The sequence below is a fragment of the Octopus sinensis genome, unplaced genomic scaffold (assembly GCF_006345805.1).
Source record: "Octopus sinensis unplaced genomic scaffold, ASM634580v1 Contig15701, whole genome shotgun sequence".
Taxonomy (NCBI): domain Eukaryota; kingdom Metazoa; phylum Mollusca; class Cephalopoda; order Octopoda; family Octopodidae; genus Octopus; species Octopus sinensis.
In genome coordinates this window covers 22,501-40,000 of record NW_021833877.1, presented here as the reverse complement: position 1 = coordinate 40,000, position 17,500 = coordinate 22,501, and the positions used below count along the sequence as shown (strand labels likewise).

The following is a 17,500-nucleotide window of genomic DNA, read 5'->3' as shown; positions in this document are numbered from 1 at the left end:
AGGTAACAAAGCTACCAATAGTTCCATGCAGAAGGGATCTCTTGATAATTATCAGACCTGCCACACTGCAAAGTTGGTACTTGTCTCTATTTTGTTTTCTCATCTAAAATGGAGACGAATACCAACCGTCCATGTGGCAGGCCTGATAATTGTTAAGTGATCCTTCCTTATATGTAACTCACAACTATAAACATATACAAACAAATATCTATCACATATATATATATTATATATATATATATATAATATATATATATTATATATATATATATATATATATATAGATATAGGAGAGAGAGAGAGAGAGAAAGAGAGAGAGAGTGGAGACGCGTGGCCGAGTGGTTAGAGCAGCGGACTCGCGGTCGAAAGTTCGCGTGTTCGAATCTCAGACCTGGCGATGTGTGTGTGTTTATGAGCAAAACACCCTTCATCAGCTGCCCCTGGTTCGACACAATGCGTGTTTCGAAGGTAATATATATATATATATACATATGCAAGATACACTATATGTATATTTCACGAATGTATAAGCTATGTAGGTGAACTTAGTAAATATTCGGGTGCGAATCGAACCTTCATTAGAAAGCTCACCTGTAGCTGGATTATGTATTACATTGCAGTCCGAAGTAGAGTAAGCACATAGACATTCAAAGAATGGTTTGTGAAAGAGAACAACATGAAAATGAAAGTATTGAAGAAGAGTGACAGAATGAAATGGAGAAAGAAGGAAAATGAAAGAAAAAATGAAGAAAATGTGAGATGAAGGAAACGAAAAAGGAAGAAAGGAAGGAAGGAAGGGAAATTATGATGAAACTAAAAGCGTTCAAAATATCACGTGGTTTCGTGTTCAGCTCCGGATCCCGGCATGTTGAGCAAGTATTTTCTACAATAACCCAAGGCCGACCAATTCCTTGTGAGTGATTTGGTAGAAGGAAACAACATGAAACCATCGTGTATATATATATATTATATATATATATATATATATATATATATATATATATATATATATATAATGTATATATGTATATGTATGTACATGTGTATATGTATATGTATATATGTATGTATATATATATAATATATATACATATATGAATATATGTGCGTGTATATATATATATATATATATATAATATATATATATATATATATATATATATAGGTATGTATGTGTGATCTGTGTAAGTATATATGTATGTGCGAACGTGTATCTGTGCTTGTGCTTGTCTCCACCACCATTTTACAACAATTCAATGTGATGCTCCAGTGTGACCGCAGTCCAATGATTGAAACTAGTAAAAGATAAATGAATAGGGAAACAAGCAAAGGAATATAAAACGAAAAGAGAAAAGGAGAAAGTTAAGAGAAAAAATAAAGAGAAAGGTAAAAGTACGACAAACAGAAATTGAAGAATGTCTGACAAAGAATGGTTGAGACATTGACGGAAGAAAAAAACAGCCACAAAAATCGAGCAAAGCATGACTTTAAGACATGCAATTTCGAAAGCGTGGTACTTCAGGATGAGCTTTTCTGTGATGACGGAAATGAGCTACAAGACAAAATAACGAAAGTAGAGCAAAAGAAATTTAAAGATGACAAAGAACTGAAGCAAAATGAAAGAATTTCAGCCAGGACTAAACATAATGATGATGATGATGATGATGATGATGATGATAATGGTTTCAAATTTTGCACAACGGCAGGAATTTGGGGGGAGGTAGGGATGAGACGATTACATCGACGCCAGTTTTCAGCTGGTACTTATTTTATCGACCCAGAAAAGAATGTAAAGGCAAAGTCGTCGACCTCGCCTGAACTTGAACTTAGAAATTTTGGAGGAGGGGGGTCAGTCGATTAGATCGACCCCAATACGCACCTGGTACTTAATTTATTGACCCCGAAAGGATGAACGGCAAAAAAAACCTATGCGGAATTTGACCATACTGATAAATGGTATGAACATGAACCAAGAAAAGTAATAGAAAGTACGAAATATAAGAAGTTGTGGAACTTCTTTAACATTTGGCCTGACTGAGTAATAGAAACTAGAAGGCCTGATTTGGTAGTAGTAACTAGAAAGTGCCAGGTAATTGACTTCACAGTCCCAAATAATGAAAAAATTAATATGGGAAGTGCAGAAAAATTAGCGAAGTACCAGGACCTAGCTATTGAATTATAGAGACTATGGAAATGGTGGGTAAAATGAATCCCAGTAGTTATATGAGCTTTGAGAGCTATCCCTAAAGATCTGAACAGATGGATAGAGGGTTAGACAAAAAAACCTAGTTTAGTACAACTGCAGAAAACAGTGTTATTAGGGATATCTACGATATTTAGGAGGGTTCTAAGCATCTAAGCTTACTTGCTGTAACTTGATAAGAGGGTTCTTGGCACCTAAGTCTAATTGTAACCCGATTAATAATTTTCCTTTTCCAACAGTCTAACTTGTTGTGTGTGTATGAATATTAATAATAACAACAACAGCAGCAACAACAATAATCCTTTCTGCTAAGGGCACAATGCCTGAAACTTTGGGGGAGGGGTTAAGTCGATTACATCGACCCCAGTGTTTCGCTAAAAGGACGAAAGGCAAAGTCGACCTCGGCGGAATTTGAACTCTGAACGTAAGGACGTACGAAATGTCAACAAGCATTCTTATCGGCGTGGTAACGATTCTGCCAGCACACCGCCCTAATAATAATGATGATGATAATAATAATAATAACAACAACAACAACACCAACCACAATAATAATAATAATAATAATAATAATAATAATAATAATAATAATACAATGATCGAAGCAGTTTGTTAGGAGGTTAGAAGGAGGAAATACAGAATTTAAACGCAAAACCGAGAATAAAATAGAAAAGAAAAGAATAAAATGAAATAAAGCAACTGTAAAATGGAGCAGCAGAGGAAAGCAAAGTCTTAGCAGGAATTATGTGAGCGGCTGGTGACTATCATTATCATTATTATTATTATTATTATTACTATTATTATTATTATTATTATTATTATTATTATTATTATTATTATTATTATTATATATGCGTGAAACACTTATGAATTCGTAATAACAACAAATCAGTTGATTGCTTGCCTTGTTGCATCTGATTGGATTGTTGTTGTCTAGAAAGAGTGGTTAGATAGATAAGGGGAGATACAAGGAGAGAGAGAGAGAGAAAGGGTGAGAGAGAGAAGCGGGAAGGGAAAAGGCGCATCGGGGGCAAGAAGGGAAGGGGGAATAAAAGGCAACCTATGTGCGTGCGTTCGTTGGTTGGTTCGTTCGTGCATGCGTGCATGAGAGATAAGAAAGACGTGTGCGCAGGCGCGGTCAATTAGATATATTATTGTATCTGGCGATTGGAGCAAAGCAAGCAAACATTGAACAAAAAATTTTCGATACAAAAAAAGGGAAAAAAAATTTTTTTTTGCATCACTAAAAAACAAATAATGACTACTATCGCCAAAGTAACAACAAGAACAAAACCACTACTACTACTTCGACGATGACGACGACAACACACAGAAACGTCTGCCCTATTACCCTCACCAGATAAACGATAACAAACACCACCACCATTACAGCAATCATCACCACCACCATAACAACTGTAGCAGCTACTACTACTTCTGCTGCTGCTGTTGCTGCTGCTGCTACTGTGTCATCGCCAGAACAACAGCAATTTACACCATCAAAACTACCAGAATAATCTCTAAACCAGAGATTTAAATTTAGGTGTTGCGTTGGGAAAATCGTTAACGCGTTTGACAATGTACCGTGTGGTGTTTGTTCTGGACATCTGCATCTCGAGTTCAAATCCCTCTGAAGTAAACTTTGATTTTCATTTGTTCAAATCGATAAAATAAACTATCAGTTCAGGTAACCTTCTCGTGGGCACTCAAGTCTTTAATGGAGTTGTAGAGACGCCGTTGTATAATATACGGCGTGTCTTCGGTAGTTTTAGAGTTGGAGGATCCCCTCCCTCTCTACGCCTGAACACAACCGACGTCTATCAGAAGAAGGAAAGTCATGACAGACAAAACGAGTGAAATAAATACAAAAATCTTCCCGGGTATATGACTGGTAATTTATCGACTTCTAGAAAATAAAAGGCAAAGTTAATCTCGGCGTGGTTTGAACTCAGAATGTAGAGAGCCGGAACGATTACTGCAAAGCAATTTATCCAACTCTCTAACGACTCTGACAATCGGCGGCTTAATCCAGTTTAGGAGTTTGTGGGGTTGCTTTAACGTGGCACAAAATACTTTGCTGTATTCATCTCGGTTCCTTGCAGTTTCCGATATTAATTCGTACACTTGTTCCGCTGCCCCGTTTCACATCTGTATTTGGACAAAAACGGATATGAAACGGAGCAGTTCGAAGCGGACTAGTTCTCGGGGCAGTTCTCAGCGGAGTAGTTCTCAGCGATGAGGAAAACTCTCACACTTTCATACCCCAGTCTCGGGAGGTGAGGTATGATAAACAAAATCAACGGTCATGGCTTACGTAGTGACCTTTCTTCTCTGACTAATTGGCAGAGAAAAAACAACACCAACGCTAATTAAGATCATTGAAGCAACGCGACAGTAAATAATTCACATCACACTCCTCACTAATGTTTTTCTTGTTGCTGCTGCTGCTACTACCACTACTACTACAGCTACTACTACTACTACTACTACTACTACTACTACTACTACTACTACTACTACTACGAAGCCATTTTGTGAACACTCGACCTGCAAGAAAAAAAGACAAACATCTCCAAACCACACGTGCTGTCTTTATAATAATAATGATTTCAAATTTTGGCACAATGCTATTTTAAGAGGAGGGTTTATTATATTACATCGACCTTAGTACTTGACTGGTACTTTATTTATCATGAAAGGATGGGCTAAGTCGACTTCGGTGGAATTTGAACTTAGGACGTAAAGGCGGATATAATACTACCAAGCATTTTGTTCCGGTCTGTTAACGATTCTGCTGGATCGCTGCCTTTGTCTTCAAATTAATTAACAAATTATATTTGCTCGACTAAAGGCGGTGCTCCAGCATGGCCACAGTCAAATGACAGAAACAAGTAAAAGAGTAAAGAGAGTTATATCTTAAATGATGGCAGAAACGTTACGCTCTCAAACCAATAGAGCTTTGCAGTAATTAGTTATAACCGTTTGCATTCTGAGTTAGCTAGGACATCTTTGCTTTTTACTCTGCCGAGGTCGATAAAATATAGCACCAGTCAAGGCCCAGGGTCAATGCTAGCGACTAATACCTCTTCCCCAAATCCATAGCCTTTATTAGAACCGATTATATACTTTTAGATAAACTGTTTGTATAAAAGACAAGATGCTCATATTTTGAACATCTTTGTTTATATATGTTTGGTCATGGCTAACTTATGACTAAACACTTAACCACAATCACCCACGCGTGACAATATATTTAAGAGCCAGCCATCAGCTGCGAACGACTACACTTTCGTAGCATGATAACCTTTTCAACTAAATGTTTTAGGTGCCTTTTTTAGTGGTGATTGAAATTTACCCCGATCTCTGACTAGTATTTATATTATCGTCCGAGGAAGGATGAAAGGAAAGATTACCCATGTCGTGATTTGAACACTAGAACGACAAGAGTCAGTAATAAATATTGTAAGGAATTTTGTCCAATGCTCTAACGATTCTGCCAATACTCCGTATGCAATCTTGATTCGTAATGTAAAATAAATTAAAAACAGAAAATGAAGCTCCTTCTCCGAGCCATATAAACTCATAAGCCCAGTTCTCCACTTTCTGTGGCATATATACTGCCCCCCCCTGGACTGGACGCCATTCCTTCGCAGGATTACTTATTTTTGCAAGCTGAAGAGCCTGGAGCAACGAGGAATGAAATGGTTTACTCAGGAACACTATGCAACGCTTGGACCAGGAATCGAAACTACAATCTTACGATCATGAATCCAACACACTAACCACTAAACTACGCGCCTCTGCTTGAAATAACTAAGTCGACATTTATATACACATATATATTTTTATATGCATACATACACATATTCATACACGCATAAGTACATATTCACATATATATAAACACATTTACATGCATACAGAGGTCAGCTGTCTTGCTAAATGTGAATCACTTCGAAAACTAAAGAGAAAGAAAAGGAAAGGGTTTCGAAACCTCCAGCTTCTTTATCCAGATTATAAATTGACACTTATACCAACAATAATTGGTGCACTTTGTTTTATTTTTAATGGCTGCTGGAGCCTACAAGTGAGTATTTAAAGGGAAATTTGGCAGGATGGTCAGTCACCCGCTGACAGTCGTTGAGGCTGGATCGAGGAGGCCAGGGAACAGAAGAAAGAAGGAGAAAGAAAAAATGCACTCAACACTAGAGCTGAAGACAACTCCGACAAGAAGGGGAGAGCCACGTTGAAAACGGTAGAGGAGTAGGGGCCGAAATCGGACGTGGGTCATCCTGATGATGTCTTTAGCCACTGGATCCTATAAAGGAGCTGTTGAGGTAGCAAACTACAAAACGCGGTTGGAATTCCTCCTACCTAAGGGAAAATCTGGCCAAGCTAAGGTTTTCAGAAAAAGACAGCAACCAGCTAACAAGCACATTACAAATACAATCTTTAAGTGGAACAGTAAAAGTATGCAAGACTTTCCTCAAGTTCAGAATGTGTATTTTTTTTTGTTATCTAGTTTCCAACGATGGAGCCTTGTATTTTTTAGAAACCAGCTACTGTTTTGATCGAACTTCAAATAAATATAAAGAGAAGGGAATGCATACATACATACGTACGTACATACGTAATACATACATACATACATACATACATACATACATACATACATACATACATACATACATACATACAAGCACTCTCTTCCAGATGATCTCCTATACAGCCTCAAAACAGCTGGGTTCTCTTACCTCAGAGAAGACATTGATGGAAAGGACTCAGCATACAAAAAAAGACTATGCATATGTATGTTGCCCGGGAGCTTGAAGAAGACAGTAGACTTGACACGAAGCGCAGCCTCATGTTGACCCAAGACCACTACATCACGTCACACTTTGAAGGCTATGCGTTTGCAATCCAGGAACAGGAGATTGCCACAAAGTACCAGGTGAACAAGAGAGACAGTGACGCTCTCGTAGTCCCAAGGTGCAATCGTATGTGTAGGCTATGTCATATTTCTGTGGAAGACATCACACATGTGATTAGCAGCTGTCCTAAAATGTCGTCACGGTACTACCTCCCTAAGCGGCACGATGTTGTCGCGAAAACAATTTACAATGTCATTCGCAAAAATGACTGTCCTGAAATAAACTTAGAAAATCCCTCTGTTATGGAATACACTCATAAACACCAACTCAAGGAATACTGGTGGAATATTCCCACCAAAAACCTCTGTCAAATGTAAACATAACAGGCCGGATATTGTAGTTTGGTACAGAGGGGAAAAGGTATGTACCATCATAGAGGTTAGTTGCCCTGCAGATATAAATATCTCTTTGAAAATCAAAGAAAAAGAGGATATCTATGGACAACTACATCGAAACCTCCAGCTTCTATATCCAGACTATGAATTCATATTCATACCAATAATAATTGGAGCACTAGGTTTTGCTAGTAAATGCTTAAAGGAAATTCTGGATAAAATGAGAATTTCAGAAAGAGAAATCGACCGGTTAATTCGTACATTACAAATACAATCTGTGAGTGGAACAGTAAAAATATGCAAGACTTTTCTCAAGTTCCAAATGTGAATTTGTCTGTTTTAACTACATCCCAAAGTTGGAGCCTTGTCTCTTTGTTGGAAACCGTCTCCCATCTCAGTGGAAGATTTTTCCCATAATTAAAAAAATAGAAGAGACATACATACGTACATACATACATACATACATACATACATACATACATACATACTTGCATACATACATACATGCATACATGCATACATATAAAGACGAAGCTTTATATCTTTGTTAGAAACCAGCTCCTTCATCTGAGGAAGAATTTAAATAATGAAAAACATAAGAGAACGTGCATACTCACACACGCACACACACCCACACATGTATGTATATGTTTGTGTGTCTGTGTTTGTCCCCCACCATCGCTCGACAACCGATGCTGGTGCGTTTACGTCCCCGTGACTTAGCAGTTCGGCAAAAGTGGCCCGATAGAATAAGTACAAGGCTTACAAAGATTAAGCCCCGGGGTCGATTTGTTCGACTAAAGACGGTACTCCAGCATGGCTCCGGCCAAATGACTATATATGTGTGTGTGCGTGTGTGTGTATATATGTATGTGTGTGTGTGTGTGTGTGTGTGTGTACACATGTGCATCCCACACTCCGATTCTCCCCTTTCTATACAATACCTTTCGTTAATTGACAAGAGTGACCAGCCCCCAAAATTTCTTCAAGATCGCTAAGCTTTCCTCTCTAAACTACCGAATGTATTTGTGTATACACCATATATTTGTATGTAGTTATGGTCGTTCGTTTATAATGACGCTTCCACCCGTCCCTGACATCGCTTTCGCTACACGAACAGAATTCTATAATATGTCTTCGTGTAGACGATGGAATAACAAGATTTTGGTTATATCAGAATTAAAGAGTCGTCATCGAAATCGAACGAACGCAATATTCGGAATGCTTATCACGTGTCTCCCGTATAAACTTGGGATTTCTGCTGCAAAATTCGGTTACGACGAGACTAAATATGTTTGCTGACGCTAAATATGTTATAATATATTGAACTGAAATAAGCACACACACACACTACTGACAAACACACACACACACACACACACACACTACTGACACAAACACACACTACTGACACACACACTACAGACAAACACACACACATACACTACTGACGAACACACACACACACACACTACTGACACACACACACACACTACAGACAAACACACACACACACTACTGACGAACACACACACACACACTACTGACACACACACACACACTACAGACAAACACACACACACACACTACTGACGACACACACACACACACTACTGACACACACACACACACTACAGACAAACACACACACACACACTACTGACGAACACACACACACACACTACTGACACACACACACACACTACAGACAAACACACACACATACACTACTGACAAACACACATACACAGACACGCACACACACACACACACACTACAGACAAACACGAAACCACACAAACACACACGCAGACAATCTCAGGAACAGACAAACACACACTCACACACACACATACACACACACACGTACACACAAACAGTCATGTATACGTACAAATATGCATTCATGAAAGTATAAATACCGCAAGGCATTGCGTCCGTTCAATAATATTAAAATATTGATTTCTAACGTTGGCAAAAGGCCACAAACTTTGTGGAAGGTTACAGACGATTCAGTCGACCCCAGTATTTAACTGGTGCATTAATTTATCAACCACGGAAAGATCAAAGGTTCAAGTAGACTTTGCCAGAATTGAAATCTGAATAACACAGGTTTAATTAAATACAGCTATTGAACGGCGCTGCCTAATAACAGACTTTCTTTGGCATGGATTTATCTCTCCAAAATGTCTCGGAGTCAACGTCTTCTGGTTTAGCTTTCCTCACGTGATCTACACAAAGAGGACTAATCTAGGCCTCTTCATCTCTTTTCAGGAGCATCCAAAAGGAGCAAACAAGGAGATGGAGTTTATTTCTTTTATATCCTTGAGTTTTGGGAGATATCATGTAACGAAGCGGTGGTTAAGTAATGAATTCAAAGAAGGTGGCGAGCTGGCAGAATCGTTAGCACGCCGGGCGAAATGCTTAGAGGTATTTCGTCTGCCGCTACGTTCTGAGTTCAAATTCCGCCGAGGTCGACTTAACTTTCATCCTTTCGGGGTCGATAAATTAAGTACCAGTTACGCACAGGGGTCGATGTAAACGACTTAATCCGTTTGTCAGTCCTGGTTTGTCCCCTCTGTGTTTAGCCCCTTGTGGGTAGTAAAGAAATAGGTGGTAATGTAATGAATTCAAAGAGGGCGGCGAGCTGGCAGAATCGTTAGCACGCCGGGCGAAATGTTTAGAGGTATTTCGTCTGCCGTTACGTTCTGAGTTCAAATTCCGCCGAGGTCAACTTTGCCTTTTATCCTTTCGGAATAAACGCAGGCGCTATCTGTCCACGGTTTTTTCATTCGTTCCAACTTGGTGAGGGACCTCTTGGAGTTAGATCTACTCTACCTCTACTCTTTGTTGTTGTTAGAGAGTTTTGAATGAACATTTGATAGTGGTCGCGGGCCGCATTGTATTGATACGTACATATTTGTCTGAAAATCTCCCCGGGTAACAAATTCCAATATCTTAGTTCAGCTGCCATGGACTTAAAAATATCTTAATTCCTTCCTTCTTCTTTTTTAGAAATATAATCATATCGCAATCCACAGACCTAGAAACTCTCCTTATATGCTGTTACTTGTAATAAATATATCCCAAGTCAAGCTCAAACTAATCTGGCATTTGGCGAAGAGAATTCTTCAAGAAAGCTGTTCTTTGTGGGTCTTACCATATTATTGATTTCAAATGTTCGCGCGGAAGAGCAGTCATTTTGCGGAAGACTGGTGTTTATTTTATCGATACCGAAAGGATGAAGGGCAAAGTCGATCTTGGTGGAATTTGAATTCAGGACGTAAAGACGGACAAAATGCCGCTAAGCATTTTACCCGGTGAGCTAACGATTCCGCAGTCGCTGCCCTTAAAGGACAAATGCTCTTCTCGAATCATGTAGACATGTATGGCCAGTTTCCCGGTTTCCGTGGCGCATACATTCCCCCTTGAACGGGACGCCGATCCGTCGCAGGATTACTCGTTTTCTCATTTTTGCCAACGTGGAACGAAGTGTTTCGTCCAAGATCTCAACGCGTCTCCCGGCCCATGACTCGAAACCATAATCTTACGATCATGAGCCCAACACCCCTAATCGCTAAGCCACACACTTCCACATTACTGGATGCTAAAAACGTCGTCTCAGGCGTCCGATCTTCAGACTGCAGTCGCAAAATATAGGAACCATGAAACCCGGAGTAAAGGTTAAGGACATTTTGAGCTTGCATCAAATGGGACAAGTCCTTGCAGAGTATAGCGACAAGACTTTTTTAGTTAAGAGAGTTCCCACTGTTTGTAGATATGCGGGTTGAGTAGCATAAACATGCACTCATATATATATAAATATATATACATACATACATACACCCATACATAAATGAGTTTGTTTATATGAATATAAGCGAATATAACAAATGAATGAAATAAAAAATGGAATGCATGAGATTCTTTATTAATCACTACGATCGTTTGGGCCCATCTTGCATCGATCCTGGTATCATAGATATCACATAGACATCACACATTTATAAATAAAGAAAAACAATGTCATAGCTATATCGTTTATCTTTTACCACCACCACCACCACCACCACCACAACCCCCCCCCCCCTACCACCACATCACCACCGAACAACAGCAACAACAACAACAATAACAACCATTTCTACCACAACAACTACTATGATTATAATGAGAGGGTCTGATCCACTTTGGGAGCCTCTATGTGATCGCTCGTCTGCTAGAAATAATAATCGAATTCCCTCAAATCACACCCTTCTCTCTCAAAGAAAAAAAAAAGAGAAATAACGAGATTGTCACGGCTGGATCGCCTTTGATCGTATATTTTATCTGCTCAGCCACAGATAAGCAGGCGTTGATGATAAACAACAGCAGTACATTATGATCTCTATCATTACCACTATCTTGTCGACACAAGATAACCTTGAATTTGTAATACCACCACTGCCACCATAACCACTACTACTACTACTACTACTACTACAATAACTACTACTACTACTACTACTACTACTACTACTACTACTAACTACTACTACTACTACTACTACTACTACTACTACTACTACTACTACTACTACTACCACAATAACGACCATCAACACGACCGCGTACAACCACTCCATCACTAACGGCAAACCTCAATAACAAACGGTAGCGTCCGCCACCAGCACCAAAACCACCACCAACGCCATCATCAGCGCCACCATCACCACAAATACCACCACCATCGCCGCCACCGTCACCGCCACCATCACAACCGCAACCACCACTACCACCACTGACATCTCTATAATTACTATACCCACCAACACCCCACCGTTACTATCACCACAGCCACCACCACCACCACCACCACCACCACCACTACTACTACTACTACTACTACTACTACCACCACAGCCACTTCAATGCATTACCAATCCCGCGCCATCACCGTTGGCGAAAGGAGAGCTAAACTAATTATACCGCTAGGCGGCGTTACTTAAGTCTTGTGCGTGTCTATTCATACAAGCTAATTAGGACTTCACATGTTAAAATTCTCGTCGAAAGCTCGCCGCTCGTTTCAGAACGTCCGCCAACCAAAGAAAATGAACCGGCGTTCTCCACATAGTAATATACGCATGCGTACATACGTGCTTGCATACATACATACATACATACATACACACACACATACATACATACATACATACATGTATACATACATACATACATACATACATACATACATACATACATACATACATAGACACACATACATACATACTTACATGTATACATACATACATGTGTACATACATACATGTATACATACATACATACATGTATACATACATACATACATACATACATACATACATACATGTATACATACATACATGCATGTGTACATACATACATACATGTATACATACATACATACATATATACATACGTACATACAGACAAACACATCTGTGTTTGTATGTGTGTATATATGTACGTATATTTTATATGTATTTGTATATATCTATACATACATGGACACACATGCACATATATGTATGTATGTATGCATGCATGTATGTATATAGTATTTTGCTGAAGATAAGAATACTTCACAAATTGTTACTCAGAGTTTCACGTCTCCGATCATCAGTCATAAGTAAAATACTGTTTCAGCTCTCTCTCTCTCTCTCTCTTTGGTATATATCTATCACTCTATCAATCTATCAATCTATCAGTCAGTCTATCTATATATCAATCTATCAATCTATCAATCTATTTATCTATCTATCTCAACAACCTTTTCTAACTACCGCTTTTCCGAATGTCTTGAAGAAGAGGTTTTCACCCCGAAATATAGAAATACAAGGTAAAGCTGCAGCTTTGTTCTGTATTCTTTTCCTTTCGTAGTTTACTTTGTACCTTCTCTCATTGTTTCGGCTTCACACAACTACATTATGTAAAGGTGACTTCGACGTGTGAGTGGTTGAATGAGAGGATTTAAAATTTTTCAAAATGTGAGACAAAGAAAAAAGAAACAACGTTAAAAATAAAGACTGAAAGAAGCTGCATCTATTTGCGGTGGCTGCGTGAATGTAATTTGAGTCCAGGAATGGACTTTGTTATGAAGTCACAAAGGGGACACTGACGATTTTGATTTTGCCTGGGTTTGAACTTGTGTGTCTGTTGGTTGTAGGATATAATTCTTATGTTGTTCTGTTTTGCTATAAGAGGCTTTTATTACAGCCCTGCGTAGTTCAAACGCTAGGGTGTGAATTTGAGTAAAGAAAAAGTATGGAAGCCCACCCTGATCACATTGATTATATATATATATATATATTATATATATATATATATATATATATATATATATATATATATGTATGTATGTATGTATATTTGTATATATATATATATATATATATATTTATATTATATATACATATATCTATATGCATACACACAGACACACATATATATAGTTAGTTAGAAAGGCAGACAGACAGACAGACAAATAGATAGATAGATAAACAGGCAGATAGATAGATAGATAGATTGATAGATATATAGATAGATTGATAGATATATAGATAGATAGATAGATAGATAGATAGATAGATAGATAGATAGATAGATAGATAGATAGATAGATAGATATGAATAAATGGAGCACCGCCGGTTTCGACGATAACCACTCTGCCCAATCGACTGCAGTGACAACTCATTCAATTAGAAGCTATATGGCTGAATGTATCAAACAGATATATCTAACCTAAATGTAAATCTCAGACTTTATCAATGTGGTCAAGTGAACTTCCATACTTTTCTTTAACCATTTTCACACCTTATGCAGGCTATATATATATATTATATATATATATATATATATATATATATATATATATATATATATATAATACAAAATGGAACAAGAACGCAAAACATTCAGAAGACGATACAAAAAACACGGACGGGTCATTCGAAGCCTTTAATCTTCAGTCAAGAACCAGATCATCCTCGCAATTTCGGCTGATTAAGGAAAAACTAAGCTAAGAGCATTAGATTCCTTGGAAAAAAGCTTCGAATGTATACGAAACAAGGACGGAAAAACGGGCGATGTTACACGAATATAAATACAAAAAAATAATAATAACAGGACCTATACATACATATATAAAACTATACTAATTTTAATTATATAACTACAGTTATATATATGTGTGTGTATGTGAGTGTATACATACACGCATACACACACATACATACAAATACACACACATATATATTCACATATATATATCTATGTAAGCATGTATGCATGTGTGCGTGTATGCATGTATGTATGTAGCGTGTTTTCTATTTCTTTCTCCTCATCTGTTATGTAAATCTCCACGCAAATTGATGACTCTCCTTGGAGACGTCCCCTTCATCCAAGAGGCTAACGAAAGAAATCATCATCACCACCATCATCGTTGTCATCGTCGTCATCATCATCATCATTATTATTATTGTGCATCCTCACTGCAGACACAAGGATTACAATCTATAACTTCAGTTAATCAGTCCCACCTTGTATGAATTATCATTATGCAATCCGTCTGCACTGACGGTGCACATAATGTTGAAACAGGACCGTCTACAAATTTACAAATCACTACACAGCTGAATATGGATATATATATATATATATATATATATATATATATATATATATATATATATATATATATATTATATATATATATATTTCATCTTGATTTATTATCTATCTTGCCTATAACAACGTTTAATATGCTGCTTTTACACGAACTGACTGAAACAGATACAATGTTACAAAGAAACAGTGCGATTTCTATTTGTATAACTGTGGTTCTGATATATTCAAACTCAGATCGTGTTCGATACAGGCCCAGTTCACACTTCAGATACACAAGCAAGCACAAGGAATTGTCAAAATAACTGAAACTAGGAGAAAATGAACAAAACTGGAAGGGAAATTTATATATAAATATGTATACATGTATGCATACCTCTCTCTCTCTCTCTTTCTCTCTCACTCTATTTCTCTCTCTCTCTCACTCACTCTCTCTCACTCACTCTCTCTCTCTCTCTCTCTCTCTCTCTCCACACACACACACACACCACACACACACACATATATATATATATATATATATATATATATTATATATATATATATATATATCTGTAAAATATATGTGACAATTATTCAATAGCCAAGATAAAACTCTGAGTTTCGGATGCCTAGGTGGAAATCCACAGCACCATTTCTTCGGTTTTCTGGCCATCTGAAAAACCTTATATATATATATTTGTATATATGTGTGTGTGTATGTATATATGTATGTACATATCTATCTATCTATATATATAAATATATATATATATGATTATGCATATTTCTATTAATGCATAAATTATGCATACATATGTATGTGTATGTATGTATGTATGTATGTATCTTTGTATATGTCAGGTCACTTGTGATGCCTCTCATTAGTGCTACCGGCAACATAGAACCTAGTACACTTATTGGTTGGGTCGTCGGCTGCTAAACTGCCACCCGTCCTCCAAACACCAGGCTTGTCAAATGAGGAGGGTTGTCAGAAACCCAGCAGCACTGAAACCAAGACCTTTCAAAAGGCCAGAAACTAGTATGGCTTCAATGACCATCTAGCAATAGCACGGACACTCAGACATACTGGGTTGATGTCCAGCTTGCTGGAAGACCACTGGAAGTGAGGAAACCCTTAGCTTTTGCTAAAGCGTGTCTCTAGGAGGTCATTGTCATATAAAACCAGATATGCAGGGAATGGCATTGAATATTTTGAAGGCCTTTTGCCTGTACTTGAGATGGTGGCATTTCCACGTCCCTCAGCATGATCTCTTTCGAATTGTAGTGATCAAACGAATGAAGGTGTATGACAGAGACATAAAAGACCAGCGAAAGAAGGTTTCATGTAAAAATGTTGACTTTCTCAAAGCTACAGATAAAATGGCCGTCAAATCCAGTCCGAGACATTCGCAATCGTCTTCAAGATATCTGTGTACTCACATAAGATTTCGCAGATTTATGAGACGATATCTGTGGACTCCTATGAGTATGAATTGCACTAATAAACCACATGGTCTCGGGTTCAGTCCCACTGAGTGGCACTTTGGGCAAGTGTCTAATGAATGAGTAAAGATAAAAGATATGACATGCTTGATGCATCAGTTAGACATCCCTCCAAAAGGCAGTCAGCCATCTTGAAAATGGTGACCGCTTGAATCACTTAAAAACGATGGGTTTGTTTGATTCTGTAAAACAGAGACCACGTGATTTTAGTACTCCTAATACTGAGGCAAAGTTAATCATAATAAAAGCCTTTAACTAAAATGCATTCCAGCCACGATTATCCCAACTTGTTTTCAGTAACCGTGTACAAATGGCCCCATAGAAGTACTATATCTAAAGTGTTCTTGTTCTCCCCTTTTTCAAGAGACTAGGGTATAATTTGAAGGAGACTTCAATATATAGACGTTTCCTGATTTGCTCGTATTATTAAAGGTTAAGTTTATTGTCTAAAGATGCAGAGAGATGCCTGAGACAAGACACGGACCAGTGACCGTACCAGTGACACGGACCAGTGACCGTTTGTCTGGAACTAGAGAGGAGGAAAGGAGGTGAGAGAGAAGGGGCACGTGAGAAGGAGCGTGAGAGAGAAGGGGCACGTGAGAGGGAGCGTGAGAGAGAAGAAAATTGCTTTTGACCACAGATAAAAATGCTTTAAGAGGATGGGAGATGAAAATAAGAAGCTGTGAAGTTCATGCCCTTCCGAAGAGATTTAACATCGCGAGGGCGGTTATGCGGCTCCCAGCAAAGATTAAGAACAGGCATAATGGCCTTGACTCCCCAATAGCGTGATGGTTAGAATCTTTACAAATCGAAGTGGAATAAAAGAAAACTGACGAAGGACGAAAGTAGAGAAAGAAAAATACAAAAGAAAGAATTTAGGAAAGAAAGAAAGAACGGAAAAACT

At 38.0% G+C, this 17,500-nt stretch overlaps 1 protein-coding gene across 1 annotated transcript in view; it reads right to left on the bottom strand.

Annotated features, from left to right (window-relative positions):
• LOC115230509 (homeobox protein prophet of Pit-1-like) overlaps nucleotides 1–17,500 on the bottom strand; it is a gene marked incomplete at its 5' end in the record, with an annotated part of 29,656 nt that overhangs the window by 5,561 nt on the left and 6,595 nt on the right. The gene's annotated exons all lie outside the window — the stretch shown is intronic.